We start from the raw sequence: 11,650 nt of genomic DNA, 5'->3' as shown, positions 1-11,650 counted from the left end.
TTTTATTATCTTAATACATGTTTGTATGAGTAAAAGCCAATTTTGCAGGTCCAGGTAACTGATGCAAACAGTTAAGCAAAAGCAACAAATATTTCACTAGGTATAATGCATATTTTTTAAGGTAAGTATCGAAATCAAGTTGTTAGTCCATAAGTTTCTATTTAGTTTTGGTGGATTATATTGGAATGACAAGCTACATTACGTCAAATGGGTCTAAAGTAAGGCTCGCAAAACAGGAGAGTCAGTTGAGGGTGGGCAATGGGTTAAAATGAGTTTGGTTCAACTGATTCTAGGGTTCGGTGGTGGTTTTGATTTTTCCCATTCTAGAAAAAAAATTGAATTCGATTCAGCGTTTGAATATGTTTGTTTAAACAGATTACGTTTTCGTGTTTCTTAGTTGCTTGGTTTGATGGTGAAACATTTGTTTTTTTTTCCTCTCTTGATATTATTATTTAAACTTTAATTCTATTATTATTGATTGACATTTTCCCTTTAATAATATATATTTATTATAAAGGTGGCGCCAAGGGATTTGTAAATAGCCAGGAAGGATTGTCTAGGTAATACAGGATGAACCTGACCAAGTAATTATTTTTGTGCACTTTGAGTCTAACAATGGCAAAAGCTATAAAGAATTGTTCATCAGAATGTACGTATTTGTTTGATTTCCTATAACTAAAATATTGTATCATTTTTTGTAGAAGTCATACGAGTTTCTCAAAAGATCATTTGACTGAGTTTCTCAAAAGATCATTAGAGGCAGCCATCAGTTCAATTAAAACAATTGCAGCCAGTCATTTTTGAAAGGTAGAGTTTTGACATGCTTTTGTTTATGTAATTAAACCAATAGTTATATATGTTTGTTTTTTTTCTTTTCATTTTTTTTCTTTTGTGTATACTTTAATTTAATTAACTATTTAATATAATTTGATTTAATAAATTTCTGTTGTATTAATTTTCTAATTTAATTTGATTTGATTTGTTGCTTTCAAATTTTGAAATGAGTTTCCCTATTTTTCTTGCTCAAAATATATTATGTTCACTTAATAATTAAAATTTAAAAAATTAAATTATCATATTATTATATGAGTAACAAGCTAACTCATTATGGTCATAAAAATTAGATAATTAATTTAGCACAATCACATTTTGATAGCGTTTTAATTTTAATTGTTGTTTCTTAATTTTGAGTTGAGTTTCCTAATTTTTCTTAATCACAATTTATTATGTTGACTTAGTAATTCAATTCTCGGAAGTTTAAAATTAGTTAACTCCTAAATTTGAGTTATATGTTTAATGACATGTTTTTCCAAACATTAATTTTGTCAATGCGAATTCTTTTCACAAACATTCTTTTCTTTGTTTTGAAAGTCAAATATACAAGTCAGAATTTATTTTTGACTAATCACCAATGTAAACGTGGCCCTCTTATTCTTATTATATTCGACTGTTGGCGCTGACGAACGTATTTACGTGAGCTATGTGGATTCAATGTAGTGGTTGGAAAGTACAAATGCGTTGGAGACTTGGAGATAATTGTTGATAAATTTAGTTCCAAGGTAAGTATAATCTATCCAATAGATAAGTCAAACATTGATGTTAAAGTCAAACTATATTACTTCAAAAAATAAAACAAAACAAATGGCTAATATATATGCTTTTACAATAAGAAACTTTGCATTTAATAGTGATACTATATATTCCTCACTTACAGTAGTTTTATTACAAATCCTTTTATATTTCATAGAAACATCCAAACGATTTACAATGAAGTGGCAGGTAAGCGGGCAACAAGCTGCGCCGCTTTAGGGAGTTTAGCTTTATAAACTAATAACTTAATTTAATACGGGCGAGGTCTTTTTAAAAGGCATTTTGATTTAAAAATAGTAATTTATGTATAGTTTAAAAAGAAATATATATTTCAGAAATATTGTGTATAACATATGTTGTGGTTTTAAATTACACGTGTTTGTTATACGATTTTTTATTTTCACCTGTGCCTTATACGGATTAATAACCTAGTATATATATACATATATATATATCTAGTTTTGTTTCCAATAAAAACTCATTTTTCACCCCCATAAACACTAAAATTAAAAACTTAAAGAAACCACAACATCCATGGAAGAAATCTCATCGCGGACCACAACATCCAGTAACAATCGATCTCACGTTTATTGTTTTTGTGGTCAAGAAGCCATCCTAAGAACATTAAGGACACCAAAAATCCAGGTCGGAGGTTCTACAATTGTGCATTTTAGGTTAGTGAAATTGCAAATAAAGTTGGAATTCATCTACAATTGTTGACCCTAAACTCTATATTTTTTAACTTAGGGCAAAAATGTGATTTCTTTACATGGTCTGATTGTGTTTCGTCCACAAGCTCTGATGTGTGCACAAGATGTATAGACATAATTCCTATCTTGATAAGGGCAAATAAGTCATTAGAGGATCAACTTGCAAGGAGTGTAGCTTCACTAATTGAATCAGAAAAAAAAAGTGAAGATATTGTATTTTATTTGCTTCTTGTTGTTTTTAGGGCTTTTAATTAGTTTTGTAATTAAAAGCAAAGAAACTTTGTTATGATTTTAGACCAGCTATTATGATGTATTTTTATGTTTCTAAACAGATTTAAAGGCCTTTTAATGAGTAGTTTAGTTTGAGTGTTTTCAAAATCACAGTGTATTTATTTCATTAAAAAGAGGTTATTATAAAAAATTAATAAAAGAGGTTATTATAAAAAATTAATAAAAGAGGTTATTATAAAAATTTAATAAAAATATGTTCCCTACTGAGTTTCGAACCCGCGATATTTGCAATCTATGTTTAATCACAAGCGCCTCAACCGTTTGAGCTACAGCCTGAGAACATAATAGAACCTCTTCTAATATTTATATTAGAAATGTTGATATTTAAAATTTTCATGTTTACCCGCCAATTAATCGACTTATCTTCTGGAAGACTCCAAAATCAATTAGTCTTGACCAAATAAAATCTCACAATCTCACCAAACCCTAATAAATGATTTGCTAGTGTACTTATTGAAACAGCTTCATTAATCTCAGGTGAGTACCAAATATTTTTACTTTTTGTGTCATACATAATAAAATGTCAGTTACATTTATTGGCGTTAATTAGTATATATATATATATATATATATATATATATATATATCGTTGATGACACAATTAATAAAAAATTCTTGGAAGATGGATAAGTCTTGGATGTTAGTAGGCGACAGGTGCAGTAAAACATATAAAGATGGTGTTAAGGCATTTCTAGATTTTGCAGTTCGTAATTGCAAGGAGACATCACCACCAATTTCTATTTCGTGTCCATGTGTTCGGTGTGTGAACCACATATATCTTAGTGTAGACGATGTAGAACATCACTTGTACAGGTTTGGAATTGATAAGAATTATACTACTTGGATAAAACATGGAGAAGCCGACACCAACATTCCAACTAATTATGTTAATAATACTGGGTTTGCCTCCACCTGCATTCCAACTAATTATGATAATAATACTGGGCTTGCTGACACCAACATTCCGACAGATGCCTGTGAAACTGTAGAAATGGTAAATACTACAAAAGACAATTTCAAAGGCGACAAGAAGTAACAACAGTTTCTAGAACTACTTAGTGACGCTGAGAAGCCCCTGTATAAAGGATGTCCTGACTTCACCAAGTTGTCTGCATTAGTACAACTACTCAACTTGAAGAGCAAGCACGGGGTATCTCATAAGTTCGTTGATGAACTTCTGAAATTGTTGAAAAAGATGCTACCTGTAGATAACGAAATGGTAAATAATATGTATGAGGGAAAAAGGATAATGAAGGCAATGGGCTCAGGATACGAAAAGGTACATGTGTGTGTCAACGAATGCATTATTTACTATAAGGATTACAAGGATTTGGAAGCATGTCTAGTTTATAACAAGTCAAGGTGGAAGGTGGATGAGAAGACTAACAAAACTTATATAAACACGCCCGCTAAGGTGTTGTGGTACTTTCCCATAATTCCACGATTCAAGCGTCTCTTTTAATCAAAGACCACAGCAGAGAATTTAACATGGCACGCCACGAGTACCAATAAACCCGGTGTTTTACGCCACCCATCATATTCACCAGCGTGGAAAGCCATAGATGACAGGTACTCCGATACCATCGGAAGCGATCTAAGAAATATTCATTTAGGGATTTGCACTGATGGGGTCGACGTACATAGAGGCAACAGAAACCACAGTGTCTGGCCTGTTTTAGCAGTCATTTACAACATTCCACCTTGGATGTGTATGAAAAGAAAGTTCATCATGCTTTCCTTATTAATATCCGGAGTGCCAGGAAACAATATTGATGTGTTTTACAGCCTTTAATTGACAATCTAGCATCTTTATTTGAGGTCGGGGAGCCAACATATGATGTTTACACTACGTGTAGTTGTGTTATGGACGATTAATGATTACCCTGCTCTTTGTACACTATGTGGTTGCCCATACAGTGGATTCAAAGGTTGTGTAGTGTGTCGGGGAGACACTCAGTATGTTTGACTTTATCACACAAAGAAGCAGAGTTGTGCTTATGCTGACCACAGAAGGTATTTATCACATGACCACCCTTTCAGAAAACAAACAAAGACATTCAACGGAAAAGAGGAGATGAGAACCGCTAAAGAGCCTATGACAAGGGAAGAGATATACGACGAGGTCAAAAACATTAACAATGAATGGGGAAAGGGATCTGAATCCCTAAGTGGGAGTAAGAGAAAAAGGGATATCACAACGCCGCAGCCATATTGGAAGAAGTTCAACATATGGTACCAACAACTCAGCTAGTGGAAGTATTTACCTGTCCAACATTGTATTCTATTTGATGCATGTTGAAAAGAATGTGGCAGAAAGTATTGTCGGGGCGTTGCTGAACATTCCCGGTAGGACAAAAGACGGATTGGCAGCTAGAAAGGATTTGGAGTTTTAGGGATTAAAAAGGAGTTGCAACCGAAAGCAAAAGGCAACAATACAGAACTGCCTGCAGCATGCTTCACATTATCAGCACAAGAAAATGACATGTTTCTTGAAACATTGTATAAACTAAAGGCTCCACTAGGGTATTGTTCTAACTTCTCTAGTTTGTTGATTATTAAAGAAAGGAAGCTACAAGGCCTTAAATCACATGATTATCACATGCTTATGCAACAGTTTCTGCCCCTTGCAATACGGTCTACCATGCCAGAACCAATGAGAAATGCTATAATCAGGCTTTGTTTTTTTTTCAAGTCAATTTGTAGCAAAGAAATCATTGTAGAAGAGCTTGATAAGATGCAGGAAGAGCAAATAGTTACACTGTGCCTGCTGGAGATGTACTTTCCTCCATCATTTTTTGATGTCATGGTTCACTTAACCGTGCACCTTGTCAGAGAGACAAAAATTATGTGGGTCACCATGCTTTCGTTAGATGTATCCCTTTGAAAGGTGTATGAAGGTTATCAAAGGGCATGTGCGAAACAAAACTTATCCAGAAGGGTGCATTGCTGAGGAGAACATTGCGGAAGAAACAATCGAGTTTCTGAGCGAATACCAAAAAAACATCAAGAATACTGTTGGTATTCCACATGATAAAGGGGAGACAATTCATGTCACAGGCGCTAAATCAGTTGAAGTTTCTCCTGATCTCTTCAAGAGAGCACATTTCAGTGTGCTGCAGAATACGCCTGAAATAGCGCCGTATATCGAGTAAGTATTACTAACATATATACTATAAATTATATATATATATATATGGTGCAGTTACTGTACGCTAATGCCTTAACGTACGGTAGATACGCGAGACGCTCAAAGGCAAAAAACAAAAGAAAAAACCTAAAACGCTCAGAAAACGCTCAGAAAACTTAAACGCTCAGCAAACGCACCCATATATACATATATATATGTACATACATACATACATACATATATATATATATATATATTAGTTCAGAATATACCATACGTTAAGGCATTAGCGAACAGTAACTACACCCATATATATATATATATATATATATATATATATATATATATATATATATATATATCAATTCACAATATATTATACTCCTACTTGCAGACAACACAAGACCTCTTTGAAAAACCAAATGCCTGGTAAACGACAAGCATTGCTGAAGAAGGAGCATACTTTAAAGTTTGGTGACTGGTTACGCGACAAGGTAGATCAATTTATTAAGTCTTCTATAATTTTCAAAAATCTTTTATAGAGAGAGCTAATCCTTGTAATGAAATTCAAGTTGAAAGAGAGCTAGCGGGCTCCCCAGGTTCTATATCGGAAACCGTAAAGTGAATTGCACACGGAGCACACCGCAACGTTTACAAATATGACTCATACGACATCAACAGTTTTGAATTTCGTACAAAATATCATAATGGTAGAGTTTACCAGAACAGCGGAGTTGGTATAGAGGCGGGTGACATGTACATCAAAAAAGACGTGGTGACCTATGGACAAAACTTTTATTTTGGGGTTTTGCAAGAGATATGGGTCCTAGATTATCATACTAAAAGAATTCCGGTCTTCATGTGACAATGGGTTGACCGTAAACATGTCAAACATGATATTCTTGGTTACACGTCGGTCGACCTAAACAAATTTGGCCACAAGGATGATCCGTTCATATTGGCCTCGCAAGCACGCCAGGTGTTTTATGTTCAAGATCAGTTGGATAGAAAAATGCATGTTGTCCTCATGACTCCACCCAAGAATTATAGGCATTCGTATGACGAGGTCCATGAGGAATTTAGTACGGTAACTTTCCCTCATGAGGGTAATACATTACCACTTATACAACCAAATCAACTGCTTCGTATTGAGTCCCCAGATGATTACTGGAGGCCCGGGAAAAAGCCTACAACTATTTGTAACGGAGATTGACACCGATGTCGGGGTTGTCGACCCAGCAGTTGTGTTCGTTCGGCTAGTTAGATGTAAATATATGTTTAAATTTAGTTGTGATACACGATATCACCATTCTTTACTTTGTACTTATTAATTCAAACTAAAGAAATATTGGTTGTTTTTAATACTATTACTACTTATACAGGCCGGTTTGTTGAATTCATTTCATCTTCTGGCTATTTTGGTCAATTGGTGTCAAGTTCAAACATACATCATGTTACATAGACAAAAGTCACAATTAACTTGTAGTGTATCATAGTAAGATCAATAAAGTCATTACACTCATAACTTACTTGTGCTATATCAAAGTTACATTAATACAAAGAAAGCCCAAAAATGCATCATGTTGTCTAGGGTGTTCATGATTCGGTTGGAAACCGCCAAACAGCACAAACCGGCCATCGGTGACAGTCATCATTTCTCGTCTGATGGTTTTGTTTCTTGCACAACCTCTATTTGGTTATGTTTCAACATACTTTTTAACAGTTGGTTTCCTGCAAAACATTATCAAATCATTTTATAAAAAAAAGACCATTATGCTCTTCTTTTCACTACCTGCATACCAAAATTGTACCCTCCATACTCAGATCTTTGACCAAAGCATCTGTGGGTCTTAGACTTTGAAGAAGCCTTTGAACAAATAAATTCAGTTTTGAAAAACCCCTTCCAAACTCAATGCCATCACCAGTAACCTAATTTAAGATTTGGTGATGGCATTGAGTTTTGGAAGGGATTTTATCAAAATTTAAGATCTTTAGGAAGTTTAAGATCTGTGGAAACCTTAGATTTTTTCTGCTTGGCCAAGTTTGGAATTCACATAACATATATATATTAAAGCCTAATAAATTTCAGCCACCAGTTTTATTGCAGTCATTAAAGTCTCTGTTGTTTTATAGTTGGTTGTTGAGTGTATAATTGCATACTACCTGTCAAAATGGTTTCCACACGCTTTGGAAATGCTCACAAGCTACTATATCTTGGAAATATATATCACGCTGGTAGTACGCTTTAAATAAACTATATCTTACTAGATAGGCTACAAATCAACTTAACTACATTAAATTACTGTCTTAACTACAAAAAATTAAATTTTAGGTCTATTTTGTTATTCAATCACACTAACATCTATTCTAAAGTTAATTAAAAACACTACATCCAATACGCTTTACTTACGCTTAAACCAATATATAATAATAACATGCAGTTACTGTACTGTACGCTAATGCTTAACGTTCATTAAAAACAAAGGCAAAAAACCTTAAACGCTCAGAACCCTTCAACGCAACATATGTCGTTTGAAAGGACAACATAACAGCCTGATTAATTATACACTATAGTCTTAAGATATTATGAGTTCATTTCAGTATTAATAAATAAGTAAAGGTATATTTTATTATAAGTTACTTTGTAATTAAACTTTGGTTTTATTTCGATTCAAAACCTTTTAGTTAAATGTATTATGTTAAATCGAAGTAATAAAGTTTATTCTACTAATTTCATTAATTAAGTATAATTAAAATAATATAGAGATAATTAAAATTAAACCGGTTAATTTTTAAGTTTATTACATAGAAGTCATTCCCTAATTAAAATTTTATTAAAGGCAAACGCTCAAAAAACGGCCTTTGTGAAAAAAGTGAAAAATTGATCGATTAACCATCCAAAACTGTTTTTTCGGAGAACAAATGATTTATTGGATATGTATATATTGACGATTCCGAGATGTTTGGATGTGATTTCATGGATCAATTCGTGAAAAAATGGATTCGTGTACGTTAATGTACGTTAAGGATTAGTGTATTGGATCTTTTCACTACAGTTAATAATAACATTTACAATAATAACATTCACATAACATATTAATACCAAAATATAATAACATTTACAATAATAACATTTACATTAATATAGAAAACCAAATTACATAAAACTAACTCCTAGCATCCGATTCCATATCAGAATCTACATCGATATCCATCGGATTCGAGGCTTCTGTAGTCCTGCCATCAGATTTCGTATCCGAATCTACATCCGGATTCTCTTCTGGAGTATGAGAGGGCATGATCCTCTCGTACATGTCATCCGAGGTGTACGTGGAGTCCTTAAGCCTTTGGAGGCAAAGGTTCACCTGACTACGGAATGCCCCATAGACGGACACAGCCTTGAAGTCCTTCAAGTAGTTCAACTCAATGTACGCCACCTCGATTCCCGGCACTACCATATCAATGCTGAAATAATCAGCAGTCGTGTACCCAAGCCACCTAACCATTCGGTTAAGTTGTTGGTACGTGAAGATGTGAGGGTGGACATAGTCCACAAACCGGAAGAAAAGTGGAAACGAATGGTGAAAAATGTGGGGACGTAGTAGATGGGGGCATGAGTACCGGGTTTACGTACGCCATGAAGAAGCCATTATCGGAAATAAATCGGAAGTAGATTGTGATTGTGATTGTGGATTGTGATTGTGATTGTGATTGTGATTATGATTGTGGATTGTGACTGGTATTTAAACACCATCGGAACCCGGCGGTACATCTCCCTAACAATTTGAAATTGGCGGCACAAGAAACTGTAAAGGCAATGATGACGTCGCCACTCGTCAAATCAACGTGTGGTCATTAATTACGTTTGGACACGCTTAAAAATATTTTAGTGTGACCATTTATCACTTATAGCCACACATAATAAGTGTATCTGTGACAATAAAAAACTTAGAAAAAATAAAACTAACATACTCTTTGGTCACACAACCTCGTATAAGTGGTCATTAATTACATTTGGACACACTTAAAAATATTTAAGTGTGACCATTTCTCACTTATAGTCACACATAACAAGTGTATCTGTGACAATAAAAAACTTATAAAAAATAAAACTAAGATACTCTTTGGTCACACAACCTCGTATAAGTGGCCATTAATTACATTTGGACACACTTAAAAATATTTAAGTGTGATAATTTCTCACTTATAGCAACACATAATAAGTGTATCCGTGACAATAAAAACTTATAAAAAGCAAAACTAAGATACTCTTTGGTCACACAACCTCGTATAAGTGGCCATTAATTACATTTGGACACACTTAAAAATATTTAAGTGTGACAATTTATCACTTATAGCCACACATAATAAGTGTATCCGTGACAATAAAAAACTTAGGAAAAATAAAAGTAAACTACTCTTTGGTCACACAACCTCGTATAAGTTTGCTAATTTAGCAAACTCATTTATGCTAAACATATCAAACTGCTGGAAAAATGTTAGCAAAAAATGAGTTTGCTAATTTTGGACATTAATAATTATATTTATATTTGCGTATTATAAATAATTATTTACGGGTTTGTTATCATTTATGTGAGAGCATCATAACGAGTCAAACTATGTCCAAAACCGAGCTAAGATGAATGAGATATCGAAGCTCAAAGATGAGTGGTTGGAAAATCAAAATCATAATAAAAAGCATTAAAGACGTTTAATGCAATTTATTTTCGACGTGAGCTATGGATTGAATTCAAAATCATAATAAAAAGCATTAAAGACGTTTAATGCAATTTATTGTTTAGTTTTGAGTCTTTGATCCTAGCTCCACTATAAATACCAAGGCAAGGCTTGGGGTTTGATACACCAATTTGCAACTTGAAGAGCTTGCAAATTCTCCAACATTTCTTCATCTTCTCCAACACAACCAAGAAGGTACGAACCAATCCAATTCAGGTGCATAGTCAACTCCGCAGTTCATACTGCTCCGGCCGTTGTACCCTGGGAAACAAAACGAGAAGAGACTCGAAATTTGTTTTAAGGGCCCCGTGTTCAACACGATCCTCGGTCACCAACTTCTACTTCTACCCAATTCTTTGTACTTTGATTTATTTCAGTTGTAACTGTACTGTAATTTAATGCTTTCTAGATAGGTGTTTTTTTTCATTCTTTGTATTGTAATCGTATTAAAAGTGTTTTATTTATTTTATACCGAACGGTTCCTACACAAACTTCAAAAAGATTTTATTTAACTTTATCTCACCAGATTACGCAGTCAAATAACGAGATATCTGATATATAAGTCACTAAGTTTTACCGGATTTATGAAATTAAAAATTTCTTAATCCGAAAGGATTAATCCATTCATAATGACACATATATAATGTAACATATATAATGTAATCACTAGGGTATAGCCTGTGTTACACACGGGTGGAAAAATATATCAACAAATCATATAAATATAGACAACATATTCAATCAACACAAATATGTTCCGAGCAAGATGATACCTTTCGTCTGCCAAAGTAATAAACTAATTATTAATCTTAATACAATAGGTTATAAGAGATATATAACTTAAAAAAATATAACCAGCAAATTACCAAGATTATTGTGAAAATCTCTCAAATATTATAGAAATATGTTGCTTTCAAAAACTCTTCATCAAGAGATGAAAACAACTTCAATGGAATTGGTCTGCGAATGTTCAAATCATTGTCATTTAGCAATCTAAACATACTACAAATGACAAATATTGCTATTAAATAAAATTAACATATTCAAAAATATTAATAAAAATATATAGGAAGAAAAAACATACAGTAATTGTTAACATCATTACTTTATTTAAAATCAATTTCATTATATAATTCTTTTTTCAATTGTATACATTGATCTTGTTATTTATGTGTAATTAAAATTATTCAAATAT

This window comes from Bidens hawaiensis, unplaced genomic scaffold (genome assembly GCF_021521415.1).
Source record: "Bidens hawaiensis isolate Kalapana, Puna unplaced genomic scaffold, B.hawaiensis_p1.1 tig00065441_1, whole genome shotgun sequence".
In the NCBI taxonomy this organism is placed as follows: Eukaryota; Viridiplantae; Streptophyta; class Magnoliopsida; order Asterales; family Asteraceae; genus Bidens; species Bidens hawaiensis.
The sequence above is the reverse complement of the archived record's forward strand: the minus strand, read 5'-3'. Positions refer to the sequence as shown.